Raw genomic sequence first — 16558 nt, 5'->3', positions numbered from 1 at the left:
TTTGGAGTAGGGCCAAATCAAGCTAACAGATCAACATCTGTGCCGGCGATGTTTGTGGTTATACTGGTTCCAGCGATGAAGCATGAAGAGAGGCGAGCCTGTGGTGAAGTAGGCAAAACATTAAATGTACTCACTTCCACAACATATGTACACATACGCTTGCATGCAACTGTACGCCACTGATGTTTTCTAGGCTTTTCTCTGAATCTCTCTCCCTCTTTCGTATACCCTTATACCCCCTACCCACACAGACACTACTGGCAACATTTGAGTACAATATCGACAAGCTGGCAGCCATACTTAAGTCCACACTGAGTACATTAAACAGGAATAATGTGGTAGTCTTACACTGTTAGTCATAATTGTCCACTTGTTACTTTAATCTCTTTAAGTGCACTAGAAATCAATAAATTACCACATAATACAGTTGCTGATGTAACCAGCAGGTAAAAGTCCACCTTTGTCACGCCCACTCGGTTACCTGTTCCTTCACAATAAACCAATGCCGTGAGTCTCCAGATAAGTCGCTTGGTAGTCTCGCTTTGCCAGACCTTCCTCCACGGCGCAGCGGAGGAGGGTCTGGCTAGTCCACACAGCATTCCGGGATGGGAGAAAAACGTGCTCTGGTTTATTGTAATTTCTTTAAACCAATAACAATCGACGGTCCACGGTGCCTCTGCAAAATAGCCGCGGGAAGGAACTTGTTTTGGTGGAACGTGTACGTTCAAAGGTTGTTTTAGTCATGCAACAGAAAACTCAGATTGGACAGATAGTCTAGCTAGCTGTCTGGATTTACCCTGCAGAGATCTGAGGAGCAGTTAACCATAGTCCTCATAAATCCAGTTTAGAATTCCAATACAAAGAAAGCGGAAGGTAATGGACAACCGGCCGAAAAGAGTGAAATCCTGCGGAATTTCTGGTGGCAACGGAACAATCCCGGAAGTGGAACGTCTTGGATATAGACTAGTCCCTTGGTAATAAAGACCGGTAATAAACCCTGTAAGTTCGCTCTGCATGATTTCCTGTTTCTCCCTGTGAGTTACGTAGCGTGCTCCGGTGAGGTTGGGATGGCGTTGTTTCTTAGGGAACCCCTTGTTTCAAGACAAAGGAGTAGTAGTTAAAAGTAAGAAAATGGGTTTGAATCCCAAGCTTTGGTAATTCTTTGGGTTAAAGTCTCAAGGTGGCTTTGTTGACATTTTTACCTGTAATACAATATAGCGGACACCCCTCCACGTGTCCGGTTACACCAAGATGCTTAAAAAGTTTTGTATTTCCACCCATTTGGAATAGCAGGGTGGTGGGGTCCACAAAGCAATCCAGAAAGTTGTCTTTAAATGTACAACGTTATTGCCTCTGAAATACTTCCAAGTAGTTATCAGTTATCTACACTATTTAATTCACTTTATTATTTGAACATGTACTGTAGCGGTGTCAAGTTGTAGTTTAGAGTGCATGATTTGTATTCAAGGAAAAAGGACATGAATGTTTTGATCTATCTTGTTGAATGTGAGGAAGGAGAACCTGGAAAATGGATTTGTTACGATCTTTTGTACGTTAACTTAAAACTGTAAATGGCATTGAAATGTAGTTTAAAACAAAAAAGAACATCGCACCCCCTCATTAAATAAAAGGTGTTATTTAAACAGTAAAAGGATATAGGCATGTATGATGTTGGATTCTTATTTAGCTAACAAATGGAATACTGCATATATGCAACAACATGCCACAAAGCTTTATCTACACAATCACACAGCATAGCTTACTGTAGCAGGAGTAAATGTTACTTGAATTATGTTTGAAGGATAGAGGGTGTCTGTCATACGTCGCTCAGACTGTAAAGCTCTCTGAGACAAATAAATAACTGACTTGGGCTAAATAAATTACATTTAAGTGTGTGTGTGTGTGTGTGTGTGTGTGTGTCCATCTGGGGACAAAATTCGAGTCCCCACAAGTTAAACAATTTATTGCATTTTAAAGCCCTATTCGCACGGGATTCTAATATTAGATATTTTCATATTTTAAATGTCAATGCATTTTTAACTGACTTTTCCTTTTCCATCTTACAAACAAACCAAGCTGCAAACGTTTTGAGGTTGTAAGGACTTACATAGCACCTCAGCCAACTTTTGTTATACATTGTAAAGCACATGATTGCACTGTATTAAAGGATTAAGAAGCTGCAATCTATAGTGCTACAAGAAGCAGTACAGATGCTTTGAACAGTTTTTTTATTGTAATTGATTGACAGAGGATACTCAATGCATTGTTGTTATACTTTTATGCTGTGTACTTTAGTCTTGCAGCCACCACCACCTGAGCGACTGCCAGTGGCTTATGCCAGCAGCTGAGATAATTGGCCATCACTGTAACTGGTGCTAGGTAGACCATGATCTAAAGCCACCGGTGCAAATTCCCTGTCTCATTGAGATCACATCATCAGCGAATGAGATGTCATTATGTTTTGATCTGATAACTCAGCGAAGGACCAAATTAATAAACAAAGCATCCCCGATCACTTTTTCCTTCAGAACGTCAAGCCTTTTCAGTGGAGCTGTTAATGTTGAAGCGTTTCCCTGTCTCAGCTCTCTGCAGATTGGTATGAACCCTCTCCATCTGACGATGTACTGTCAAAATACAGTCACTTCACTGATGTGCTTTGTGGATTTACACTCGAGAATTTATCACCTGACTAGCTAGCTTTGCATTATTCATTGAGCTGGGAGAGTGAAACCACAATCTGAATGCAGACAGCGTTTTATTCACACTCAGAGCCACACAGTATGACAGCATTGTCTTCACAATGCCCTTGTTAAAACTCCGCTTTGGCAAACAGGAGGCAAAGACAACCCGAAGCCTCATTACTGTCCTTGCTACATTTGTTGAACACTAACAGTGGAGAAAAAAAAAAAATCAGAAATGTCATTTTAATATCCTTTGCAAGGGTTTCTCTTTCGTTTACAACAAGTAATACCAACCACATGAAACTACGACTTAACACCCTTTGGGTCAATGCAAACATGATTGACTGCAATATGTGTAAACAGTAATATATGCACACTGACAAGATATTTCCAATTCATTTCTACACCAAATATCCAATGTACTGTATATCAACAAGTCACAGCCGATAAGATAAAAGATGGAGTTGAATGCCATTAAAACAGCTCAGGACAGCTTTCATGTCAAAAAACAAACATTTGAGTGTGCATCATAAAGCCTTACAAACAACTACAAAAGGATCTTCAAAATGAAAAGATAAAGATCAAAAATCTGCTCACATTAATAAGCAAAACAGCACACACAGCAGGTCACAGGAAATGTTTTCTTTTGTTAAAATATAAATATATTTGTAACCTGAGCAGAGGTCTAATCAACCAGATTAACTGTGTGTGTGTTCAGGGCATTCAAAACAATCATCTCCACAGGTGTGGTAATGTTCTGTAGTTAAAGGCCCTGAACACCCACACAGGTGTTTTCAGTTAATCCACTGATTGGACCTCTTCCCAAACATGTGTGGGTGTAGACTGATTGGTCCTGTTAGCTCTAGCTGTGTTCAAAATCGTTCCGTATTATGGAAATAGTGCATTATATAATGTGTTCGTAAATTTAATTCACTATATAGTCCACTATAAAATACCCACAATGCACAGCTAATTTGAGTGTACATACGATGTACCCTACATTTTACTCCGTATGCCACAATTAGTCCAGTCATTTTATGAAAAAAGGTTGAACAAATTGCAACAGAAGCAAACTCAACTGATTTTGTATCCTCAATATATCCTGAGTAAGGAAAAAAAAGCCCCGAAGAATCCCATTAGGGGAAGGTTTCAAAAAAGACCCAAATATAGCCTATTCATACGCCTATTCATTCTTTTTCTCACGTGAATAGGGTAAATATTTTAACCTTTAGATATCACCATGAAAAATACCGAGTCGATTACTTACATCAAGACAAACAAAAAATGTATTACAAGTTCTTTGAAATTGTTTGTTAACATGGGCAAACGGTGCATAATCTAATTATGTATGTGCTAATTTGCATAAATACCACAACAGATCTAAACATTGGGTATAGCCAGGTGAAAATGTCTTGTTGAATCTTGTTGACATCTTACAGTAAACGACTTAATGTTAAGGTCTGAATGGAACCCATTTAGGCTACCCATGAGCATTAATAAATAGAGGCAGGAAGAAGTACTTTAAACAAGGCTTTATTAATTATTATTACAGAGATGGGGTTTGAGGCTGGGTCCGTGGGACTGTTTCTGGGGGATGAGTCTGAGGGAAGAACAGGAGGCAAGGGTAAGGAGAATGCAGAAGACAAAAGGTAGGTCCTGTTCCCCATCTCTGCAATAATAATTAATAAAGGCTGGTTTAAAGTACTAAGTAGTAAGTAAGGTTAAATTAAACCCTATTCATGTGAGAAAAAGAATGAATAGGCGTATGAATAGGCTATATTTGGATCTTTTTCGAAACTTTCCCCTAATGGGATTCTTCGGGGCTTTTTTTTTCCTTACTCAGTACATATTGAGGATACAAAATCAGTTGAGTTTGCTTCTGTTGCAATTTGTTCAAGGTTGACCCCCATTTTGGCTTAAAATGACTGGACTAAATGGAATGCGGCTGTGTTTTCCCCGAGGAGAAGAAGAAGCAGAAGCACTCGCGGAAACTGAAAAGGAAAAATGGAGCGGGGTTTCGTTTCTAAACAGTGGAAATGTAACATGCAACATCAATACAACCTTTTACTATTCTCCGGAGCACTCCGTTTGTTTCAGGGACGTATTAAAAGTATTTTTGTTTCGGTTTGTTTACTTGATGCTGAGCCTTCCCTCTGCCACACGCATCTACCGACGCAACGATATTTTCAGTCGTTCCCTATATAGTTCACTATTTAATAAACACTGTATAAGGAATAGTGATTGAGGGAATGGTTTCGAACACAGTTTTTTTTTAACCTGTTACGGCAGGACAAATGACACCTTTATCATTCTTATTGGTTGAAAAGTTTTGTAACCTAAATTCCCATCTAAGCTCTGTGCCACCTTCAACCTGAGCAGAGGTCTAATTAGCCAGAATTAGTGAAATCACCTGTGTGGGTGTTCAGAGGCTTTAATGCTCCTTCCCCTCTTTAGAAGTTAAATGCTGCTTGGGTGTATCTGGTGGTTTGTTTTTGCAGGTAACTCGCAGGGCTGATCACTTAGGGTAAGTGGGAGCACCTGGGCCCAATCCTCCTCCAGCCACTATAAAAGCTGCCACCTCAGGGCCCTTTGCAGAGGCGCTGTTCATGTGCTGTGTTTGGTTTGTTTAGTATTCCCCCAATCAACAGCCACTTAACACATTTCTAACACAGATAGTGCCTTCGTGATTCAGAATTTGACTAAATTGCTCAATCAAGTGTTTTTTGTCTTAAGATTTGGTGGTATTTTGAGCTAATTCATCCTTTTCAGAAATGTGTGATGTCTTCACATCCCTTCTTCAACTTGTAATATTATTTAGTAGGGGAGAGCCGGAACAGTTGAAACACTTTTTAATTAAACGTAATTTACAAAGCGATCGTATCGCACTGAAAGCTAATATTTTGTCACTAGCAACCTACACCTGTCATCTGTCAAATACATATATAGTTGCATTTTCAGCTTTGAACAAAACCGTTCAGGAATTATTACAGCAAAAGTGGGACGTGCGTAATGTTTCATTCGTCCCTCCTGGTCGGGACGAATGAAACAGCATAGGGGGACAGATGAAACATACAGTTTAAGCCATATAAACTTCCCACAACTTAAATATTTTACTACATATCATGAATGGTACTCCCAAAAGGTGTTATTTTAGATAGATTGTTGCTGGGCTATACGTCTTCGTGAATATCTGTTAACAACTCATTGCTGTCACCTTAAAGCGTGTATGAAGCGGTTTTTGAAATATCATGCAGTGCGGATGATTCTGCCATTTTTATAGCTAGAACAGTAAGTTTTCCCATTTATATCATGTTTCTATTGTGGAAAATGTCGTTGCACTAGGTTTTTATGTGGGTTAGGTCACTGCACATCCAAATAAGTGCCCTTAACGACCCACAGCCCATCAGTCTCCATAGGATAACATGGGAAAACTCGACCCCCCTACCTGGTGGGGTCCAAATATGTTTTCATCTTTCTAAAACTGCTTTTCCATGTCTTAAATACATGGTTACAACCGTCCCGCGTTTCAATCGTCCCGGCTCTCCCCTACAACTGATTAACATTAGTTAACTGTGGTACAATATATCCCTAATCACAGGTCGATTTATAACAAACAAAGGGCAATCCTAGTCTTTAGTCGTAATTTAAACTATAACATTATACGCCACTTTAATGTTACCCGATACATATACAGTCTTGTGCCTATATGCTCTGACAAGCACAAGCCCCACTGTTTATTTCATGTTTAGAAAACAGTTTATTTTAGGGAACTCACAGAGAGCAAGTGTCTTGTCCACTGATTTGTACTGTGCGTTGCTCACATAGAAATTTAATTGAAATATGTTAAATGTGACATTTACAGTTTTTTTCAACGGCTATCTGGCTGTACACACTCACCGGAGGGCAGCTAGCAGCCAACAGCTACTACCGCACTACTGTTTTTTTTATGGGGGAATACACTTCAAGACGTGACATGACCTGTCCTCTGGAGGACATAGCCACACCACCGCCGCTCTGTGGATTGTTATTGGGATGATTATCACAGAAGCCTGTCTGAATACACTCACCAGACGGCAGCTAACGGCTAACGGCTATCAGCTAGCAGGGCAAGCTAGCTACTGGCAGGATCGAGACAAGGACCAGGGTAGGTGAATTTAAACAATGTCTGAGTTGAAAACGCATCTTGTTGACACGTAAGGGCCCTGTTCATGTGGCACAGACATATTAATTGCATTTTGTGTCTGTTAAGAGGCACAAAGGCACTCTAAAACTTGCCTCGACCACTGCCGTTTTAGCTCAGGGGACGCTTGTAGTATGTAGCTGCAGCTTCTCCGTGTTACCTGCACTGATTCAGGTCGGAGTTTTTTCTATCGAAAGTACTCGCGTAGCTATAGCAATCAAGATTAATGTAAAAATTGGCCGGAATACTCTTTTTAAGCACAATTTTGAAAACAGGGACCGGTTTTTCAAACCCCTTTACACAATCAGCACAACACTACACCAAAGTAGCACAACACCTCAGCTCATTTGCAAGATGGAACACTTTTGTCAAAACTGTACAATGTCTTATAAAAACCTTATTTTGTTGTCATAACATAAACACAACCATCATATGGTCTGATTCTGTTTGAATCAGTTAAACACTCCCGTGCTCAACCTAAAACACTTTTAGCATTTACACAGAGAAAGTGTAAAAATATATTCACCAACGCCACATGACACCAATTGTACAGACTAATGAAAATATTTATTTCTTTTCATGTACTTAAGTCAGTCAATACTGAACATTTCAACAAAACATTTTCCAGTTTTCATACAGTATTACTGTAACATAAATTACATATCCAGTTCAGTACCGAATACAAAAAAGAAAAAAACCTAAACATCTCTCCGCCTAGCCGGATCTGGCCACAGGGCCTCGTCAACATCACAGGCTATATTTTCATTTGCAAGGCAACATGGGAAGAATCTTTTGGAGTGACGAATCCACCCTTGTATGGATGCTGCTTCAATTTGATCACAGGCTTCCTCCATAGCTTGAATGAGGGCCATCTGGACATAGGGTCGGAGATCATAAACCTTCCACCGCCATGCTGAGAAGAACTCCTCGATGGGGTTTAGGAAGGGGGAGTATGGTGGAAGGTATTGAACTGTAAATTGTGGGTGTTGATAAAACCAGTTTTGGTCCAGAGCAGAACGATGGAAAGCTACGTTGTCCCAGACGACAATGTATTGCATTTGGTCCCTTTGGTTTGCTGCTGTGATAATATTGTGTAATCTGAGGTAAGAATTGGTAAGAATGAGGTCAGTGTTGTAAGGACCCAAGTTGGCATGGTGGTGAAGGACCCCATTCTGTGTAATGGCAGCACAAAAGGTAATGTTACCCCCACGTTACCTTGGTACATTGGCAATAGCCCTGTGGCCAATGATGTTTCTTCCCCTTCTTCTCACTGTTGTCAGGTTAAATCCAGCCTCATCAATGTATATAAACTCATGCGGGACTTCCTCTGCATCCATTTGCAAAACTCTCTGAAATACAGCAAAAGATCACATTTTGTAGATCAATATACTGTAGGTCTGCTATACAGTAAAATTACATGTACAGTAAAAAGGTTATGTGTGCAGTACACAATACTATAGTCAGTGAACAAAATGTACCACCACATATTCACGCCACAGGACTTTCACCCTGTCTGAATTTCTTTCAAATGGTACTTTATACAGTTGTTTCATCAGGACTTGATGTTTTTTAAGGATATGGGCTATTGTTGACAGACAAACAGACCTGTAGGACATTATTGAAAATTTGGTGATCATTGACTATATGGGCTTGAATTTCTGTAAGTCTGATTGCATTATTGGCCAAAACGAGGTTTATGATCTCTCACTCTCTTGCTCCTGTGTGAATATGGGACCCCTCCCTCCTTGGTGTTCTCGACGTTCAATCCTATGTTGACCAAACAAAATACATGTAGCTTACTGTAAAATGATACAGGAGTAGATACCAAAACTGTCAATATAATTCATGCAGTAAGCTATGGATTATCTGTTGACAGAAGATAAGTTTCTCGCCTGTGCTCTTGACGAAATGTCCGAACTGTTGATGCCACCGTGTACCAGCTTAGGTTAGGCTGTACTCTCAGTCCAGCCTCCCTCAGTGTAAGTCTGTGGTTTATTACATGGCCCACAATTGTAGCACGAATTTCGTTACACAGATTTGGTTGTCTTCTTCTTTGTGCATGTCCTACCCCTATTCCAGGGCTCCCTCTCCCTCTCCCTCTCCCTCTACCTGGGCCTCTTCCTCCACCTTGTTCTCTCCAGATTCCCCCCCTTACAGTTTTTTCTGATTGCTTAAGCACATTTTTTGTAACTATTGGCTATTTTTGCAAAACTCTAGACACAAATAAGAAAACCTTTCACCCAATTATCAAAACATTGTAGTTCTCTTGCAAAAGCGAACACAGCTAGATAAACTCTTCACACCTTCGTAAAAATGGTGTTTTCGTGTCAAAGAGTAAACACAAGCCATCATCTACTAAGCACACAATGTGGCAACTACACACTGATGGTATGAATACAAAACACATCTGGCTTTTGCTTTCTCTGTGTACAGATGACAATTTGAGGTCATACTTTTGTCATAGTGTCATGTAAACATACAAGGATCCAAACTTCAAGTATTGGTGTTTATTCACACTCATCAAAACCAAGACAAAGTCAGAACACAAAATAGTAATTTCACAAAAAAAAAAAAAAAAAAGTATAAAAGACAATCAGTCTACATCATGTCGTCTTTCTGGGTCCGGCCACAAAATTTCATCCACATCGCATGCGATATCCTCCAGTCCAAGGCACCGGGGAAAATATCTCCTTGAATGCCATATCCAGGCTTGACATGATGCCTGATCAATATCTCCACATGCCTCCTCCATTGCCTGTAAAAGGGCTACCTGTTGATGAGGATGACGGTCGTACACTTTCCAACGCCAGGCAGAGAAGAACTCCTCGATGGGATTTAAGAATGGAGAGTATGGAGGGAGGTTGAGTGCCATGAAGAATGGGTGGTCCGTAAACCAGTTGCGGACCAAAGCAGCCCTATGGAAACTTACATTGTCCCATATGATGACATATCGGGTATGCTCTGGTCTCTGAACAGTGAGCATGTCATGTAAGGTGTCCAGGAATGCAATAATATGTGCAGTGTTGTATGGGCCTATGGTTGCATGATGGTGAACAACACCATTTAGGCTTATAGCTGCACACATGGTTATGTTACCACCACGTTGTCCTGGGACATTGATGATGGCACGGTGTCCAATAATGTTCCTGCCACGTCTCCTGGTTTTACTGAGGTTAAAACCGGCCTCATCTACAAAAAGTAGCTCATGTCCCATGGCATCTGCTTCTAGTTCCATCACTCTCTGGACAAGACAAAACAAATGCAACACATCAGGCCCATGCACAGCACTACAGTATGCACTTCCAAATTCAGAACCAATGACACTATAGCTTACCTGCACATAGTCATATCGCAGTTGCTTTACACGTTCTGTGTTTCTCTCGAAAGGAACTCTGTAAATTTGCTTCATTCTTATTCTGTGGCGCGCAAGTACACGACTTAGTGCAGAAATTCTTCCTCTGCCCCCAACATCTGGACGTCTAGCAATTCTGTAAAGTAACAATTTCAGTATTTTTGCATGTATGGTACTGTTGTGTTTCTCATTAGAGTATGGCAGTGCTACAAAGTACTTACCGATTCTCATTTCGAAATGTCCTAATGATGCTTGCCACAGTGTAGCGGCTCAAATTAGGCTGAACGCGTTGGCCAGCTTCCCTCAGGGTCATCCCATGGTTGATGACATGGTCCACTACTGTAGCTCTGATGTCATCAGTTATTCTATTTCTTACTCTTCTTACCCTTCCTCTTTCCCCTCCTCGTCCTCTTCTTGCTCCTCCTTGTCCTCTTCCTCTAACTTCCTCTAACCTTCTCGCTTCTTCAAGTCCATGTCCTCTCCCTCCAACTTCTTCAACTCCACGTCCACGTCCTCGTCCTCTTCCTCGGCCTCCTCTGATTCTCACTCTTACTGCTCCTTCCATTGTACTCCACACAGACAGCTTACCTGTGGCTTATTTATAGTGCTTAGGCTGATTGCAAAGTGAACTAATTATCTAAAACAGTTTTCACATGTGAATGTGTGCCAGACAGTTGGCAAAATAGTGTTAATGATAGCCATACATGTGTATAATTTTGCTAGTAGTGTGTTGGAAATGTGGTAATTGAGTGTAAGCACAGAGTTGTGTTTAAAGTTCTGCAAAAAGAGTGTTGTGCTGTGAATTGTGCCTACAGTTTTGCAAAGTGTGTGTTACAAAATTGCAAAATGAGTGAAAAGCAGTGTTTGTGCTTTTAGTTTTGCAAACTCAGTGAGTGGTTTTGCTATACGTATTAATAGTTTTAGAAATTGTGCTACAAGATTCACGATTAGCGCTTAAGCAATCAGAAAAAACTGTAAGACAGGTGAACTTACCTGTTGCCTTTTTATAGTGCTTAAACCTGATTGGTGTGTCTACAATTAAGCACCAGTGTGTGTGCACACCTGGTGGCTGTGTTTAACCAATTGGTTCATGGGTCTGTGCATTTGAAAGTCTTTGCTTTGAAATTGCAAGGAAATGACATCATGATACATTTCTGTGTCAAATGCATACAAGTGTGTTTAGTGTTTTGCAAATCACTGTGTGTGATGTTTTGCAAAAAGTGTGACGCTGACAATGTGCTTACAGTTGTGCAAATCTAGGCCGGTGTTTTGCTCCTTGAGTGTAAGGTTTTGCTAATTGTGGGAAAGTTTTAATTTGTGTAAGCAATTGAAAAAAACTGTAATATGCTGATATGTTGGGCCTTCTCTGAAGTCCTAGAAGTCCCTAAGGGTTTCCCTCTCTGCAAGCACTCTTGCTAATTATCACGTTTTACTTCGATGTTACTTAAACCTACCCTACCCTATGTATAGAATATTTATGCAATTATACATTCTTTGAGAATATTCTGCTGATGTGAGATTTAATTTGTTGAACCATTAGATGTGTATTGGCAACAAACAAACAAACATAGTTGGTATAACCAATGTGGTGCTCAAGGTTAAGAAAGTACTTTTAATGTCGTCATGCAGTAATTGTCTGCAATAAATACAACTTTTAGAGGCCTTGAAGGTACAGCATTTGGAAATGCTAACTGTTTTTATGTACAATATACAGGCTCTCCTGCTCTGATTTTCATAAACAGCACACTGTCATATCATAAACAAATTAAAGCTATATGACAAGACAAGTCATCAAGTTTGATCAGCAGTAACAGCATGTGTAACAAGTGGCTGGCAGAACTTATCTTGTCTGGATAACTGGCTCGTTATACCTTTCCAATCTTCCCACGGGATTCAAGGCTTTAGACCCATATACATCAATGAAGTATCAGCAGTCCAGAGCAGTCTTGTAAAAATATAATTGGCTATTCTTGTAAACTCTATTCATGCACTCGCTCGTACCACCACAGTACCAACTGCCCTCCCAGAATGCCTGACACACTAACTTTTTCATAGTTGTCTCTAAATGGCAAAAGATCAAAAAATAGAAGGAGTCACTGAGCAATCTACCTCTAGGTCTGATTTATATATTCTTGTACTACATACAGTAGATTTTTGTAGGCAAAAAAATATGTATTCAGAACAGTAAAGATAGGGAATAATATGTCTCTCTAAAATATAACAAATTGACTAAGTGCTGTATTTAATTACAAGGAAAGTACTACAAACCCATTTCCCTGTAGCTGAAAATAAAGGTGAAAGACCCAGTGGAACAGTATTGTTTGCATGAATAACTGTCAAAGACCGACCTTAGGGAAATATGGGCGCTAATGGTTTTAGCAGCGCAAGTATTACATTTATTATAGCAAACATTTTCTGATGTGTTTTTCCTTTTGTTTGACAGCACTTTACTATACTATTACAGGACTGTCAAGAATATATTTGTGCCAGCAAGTAAATTTCAAAATAGGCTAAAAGGGGATGGCTCGAGACCAAGACTAGAGCATGTGGAGCAGGACCAGAGCTAAGACTAAGCAAAACAGGCAATTTCTCTTGTGTTGTCAATGCAAAAGACAACCCTTAAGGAAGAAAGAAGAAAATTTAAACATTTTGTGAATCTACTGTATCACCACTTCTGTACTTACACTTGCTATTTTGAGTACATAGTGCATTCACAATGACAAAGTGTGGCCACATGCAGTGCACTGCGAGTACCCGGGTGCCGCCCTCAAAGCGTTGAAAATGTTGAGTGTGAATCACTGGACACTATTCGCACTGAACGGCCGCCATCTTTGCTGCGACGCAGAAGCTAATGGACCGCCAACGTAGAGCTGGGTAATATATCGATATTATATCGATATCGTGATATGAGACTAGATATCGTCTTAGATTTTGGATATCGTAATATGGCATAAGTGTGTTCCTGGTTTTAAAGGCTGCATTACAGTAAAGCGATGTACTTTTCTGAACTTACCAGACTGTTGTAACTGTTCTATTATTTGCCTTTACCCACTTAGTCATTATATCCACATTACTGATGATTACTTATCAACACTCTCATTGTGTGAATATTTTGGGATAGCACCAATAGTCAACACTACAATATCGTTGCGGCATCAATATCAAGGTATTTGGTCAAAAATATCATGATATTTGATTTTCCCCATATCGCCCAGCCCTACGCCAACATCTTTTCAAACTTGTAAAAGTGGCAGGTGAGGAAGCTGCAGTGGTAACTACTGAAACAGCGTAACACAAACTATACAAATTAAATATATGTTGACAGATATGTGATTTTTTTCCAGATAAGTACACTGGTGTCAATTAGTGAGAAAACAAGCCATGCAATTTACCATTAAACAGAAGAAGAAGAGTCATTTCCAGTCAGTGCATAACGGTCGTGCGCGATTTCAGACAACGCTACCCCATCGAAATGTACGGACTGCACAAGTCTTCACAGTGCACTACATGTAAGTGAGACACACTGGCTGATTCATACTCTTGAACATCCAACTAATCTGTGCTTAATAGAAGTGAATGTATCAGTCCACAGGCATTGTCAGCGTTCGGCAGATGCAATCTCTTAAATTGTTTGTTGTGTAATACTAATAATCAACATCATTATCATAATACAAACAAGTAGGTGAGGATGAATTGGAATAACAGGAAAAATGTACAGGGAAAGAAGCCATGGTCTGTATCTAGTGTATGTCATTGGAGAAGACAAGCTGACGAGTGTTTCAAGAACAGCAATAGTTTCAGTCGGGCTAAGAGAAGATCAGCAAATTGTTCTTTTCTATTGTTGGATCATTATGACAGCTGTGGTCCCAGGCTGTTTGTGGCAAGGCTGACTGACAGGTTGGGTGCCGTAGAGCTGACAGGCTTAGCACATCCATTGGCAGATACAGATGTCACATGCACCACAGGTCCATCTTGCAGCTGGGAATGGAGAACAGGACGGTCATCATCACCACAGGGCTTGGGCAGACAAAGGGCAGCCTTACAAAAAAACATACAGACTTCTCAGTGACCCCCACAGTCTGTGGCTGCATCTAATAACCCTTATTTGATAGCTCTCAACTCTTCGGTCCTCGGCTGAACCGGAAGTTGTTCAGTCCCTCCTCAGTGAAGGCTGTCTCAAAGCTCTGCCCCGAGGAGCGAGCATCGAGGAGGGATCATCAAGGAGCTATAGGTGAGATACACAAAGGCAGCCTTCCCAGAAGCCATGCAGCTGAAGGAGTTGTGACGGTTCAAAAGAAAGGACGTATCATCCCTCTAAAACACATTTGCTCTATGCCTCTCTCGTCCCATGATTTACTTGCATCTCTCCTGTGCCTCCTCAGTGGGAGGGACTAAGACATGAGGAAGGGAGGCAAGTGGAGGACTCTAGGAGGCAATTTAAGGGTTACGAGATGCAACCTATATCGACGTTTCATTTCCAGGATTTTTCAGGTGCTGCTGGAAATTCCACCTTTCCAATCATCCTTTTCTGAATCACCAAATGGCCTATGACATAATTCAATCAAGCACACTAAGTTTTAACTGGCATGCTGCTGAAAATCATGTTCTTATACTTTGCATACTAAACAAGCCCACACCAGTTTCATATACATGCTGTAACATGCTGTCATGCCAACCATGTGTCAATGCTGCAAATATATAGAGACCTTGATTAAATCTAAGAATGGGCCACCAATTATCAGGCGTGTAATGGAGAAGTTGTAAAAGCTGTAGCTGACTCGCGCGACCTAATTAGATGTGACAAAGTTCAGCATCTCTTGGGGGTAGGATTAAGAACACATTGTGGAATGCAGACCGTTTGGACAAAATCGATTATGACACTAATCCTTGATGAATAATGAATACGGTCATTTACCAAGAACGCTGCAGGGGGAAGTCCATTGTGTGATGATAAAACGATGCTTGGAGAGGTAAGCTGGAATGGACCGTTTACTAATCATACTAATACGTGGTGGTAATGAGAGAGACCTTCTCTACGATGATAATGTGCACTGCCCTGAGGTACCTGCTTAAGACCTTTTCAACCCATGGGTGAAAAGGTCAATCCAGGAGAACCCATTTAACTAAAGCAGTTGAATCTGTGTGGAATACCTGATGCGCAATGTTCAGTGACACAGGTAAGTTACCCGTTCCTCTGGGAGGATATAAACTCACTTCCCCTCAAGCTGCAGCGCTTAAATAATTTAACACATAAAAGAGGGATGTGTTGACTGAAAATCAATTAGATGTCCACAGCCTTATATGTCTCTTTCGCAGCGTTGGCACCAGCACTTCTTTAAAAGGTGCAATAGGTTCTCCCTGCGGGGGCTCTACTCAGAAAGTACTTCAAGAATCCACTGCATAACAACAGTATACTAGCCACAACATTTGAAAATATTTCAGAGACGCCACAGCATCATTGAAGCAATGCCTTTCTGTTACACCAGTCATTAAAATGTTACCCTAGACTATGGAAAAACAAGGTAACAAAGACACTACTGTGTGTCTAACCATGATACATCAGTGCATCTTTTCAACAATAATTAAAATTTCACAAAGTCAGCCCTAAACATTTTGTATAATGCTGGGTAATCCTGCAGGATTGTAATCATGGAATATGAATTTGTTTGAGAACAATGCTATTTTGGAACTTTACAGTCCCTTTAGGCGCTACATCAAACTCATTATAATCCTAAAAGTCGTAGAGGCTTTGCAACGGGGACACAAAACTCCAAGCAAAACAGAAGTAGCCACTAATTTATAACTCTGACAGTGATGAGGCACAGGTTTCTGATGAAGAAGGGTTGTCTGTCCTAAGGAATGGATGAAAAATATTCCCTGTATTATACATATAAATCTTTCTCTGTCTTATGCTCAGTGGTGGAAGAAGTACATATATATTTTACTACTAAAAGTAGAAATACTACAGTGTTGCAAGTAAAGGTTATGCATTCAAAATTTTACTTACAAAAAAAAAAAGTACAGACATATTAACATTAAAATATGCTTAAAGTACCAAAAGTAAAAGTAATCATTATGCGCAATGACCCATTTCAGAATCATATATATATAATATTACTGGATCATAACTATGCATTGCACTATGCAATGCATTAATGTGTACATTTTATTGCTGCAGCTGGTAAAGGTGGGGCTAATTGTGATTACTTTATACCTCTGTATAACTTGTATATGAGTTTCCCCCCGGGAATCAGGTCTTATCTTGTTTTAACCTATACTTATGCATCCAGATTTATTTATTGAATATAATTTGTATTATTAATCTGAATCTGTGTGGAAATACTA

General features: G+C 40.1%; 1 long non-coding RNA gene across 1 annotated transcript; it reads right to left on the bottom strand.

Annotated features, from left to right (window-relative positions):
- Positions 1-722: 722 nt before the first annotated feature.
- On the bottom strand, positions 723-15987 carry LOC118495237. The gene is made up of 3 exons (XR_004897556.1): positions 15976-15987; positions 8687-8691; positions 723-963 (listed from the first exon to the last, which is right to left on the bottom strand). It is a non-coding gene; the product is annotated as an uncharacterized LOC118495237 (long non-coding RNA).
- Positions 15988-16558: the final 571 nt, after the last annotated feature.

The sequence above is a fragment of the Sander lucioperca genome, chromosome 6 (genome assembly GCF_008315115.2).
Source record: "Sander lucioperca isolate FBNREF2018 chromosome 6, SLUC_FBN_1.2, whole genome shotgun sequence".
Classification (NCBI taxonomy): Eukaryota; Metazoa; Chordata; class Actinopteri; order Perciformes; family Percidae; genus Sander; species Sander lucioperca.
The sequence above is the reverse complement of the archived record's forward strand: the minus strand, read 5'-3'. Positions and strand labels throughout refer to the sequence as shown.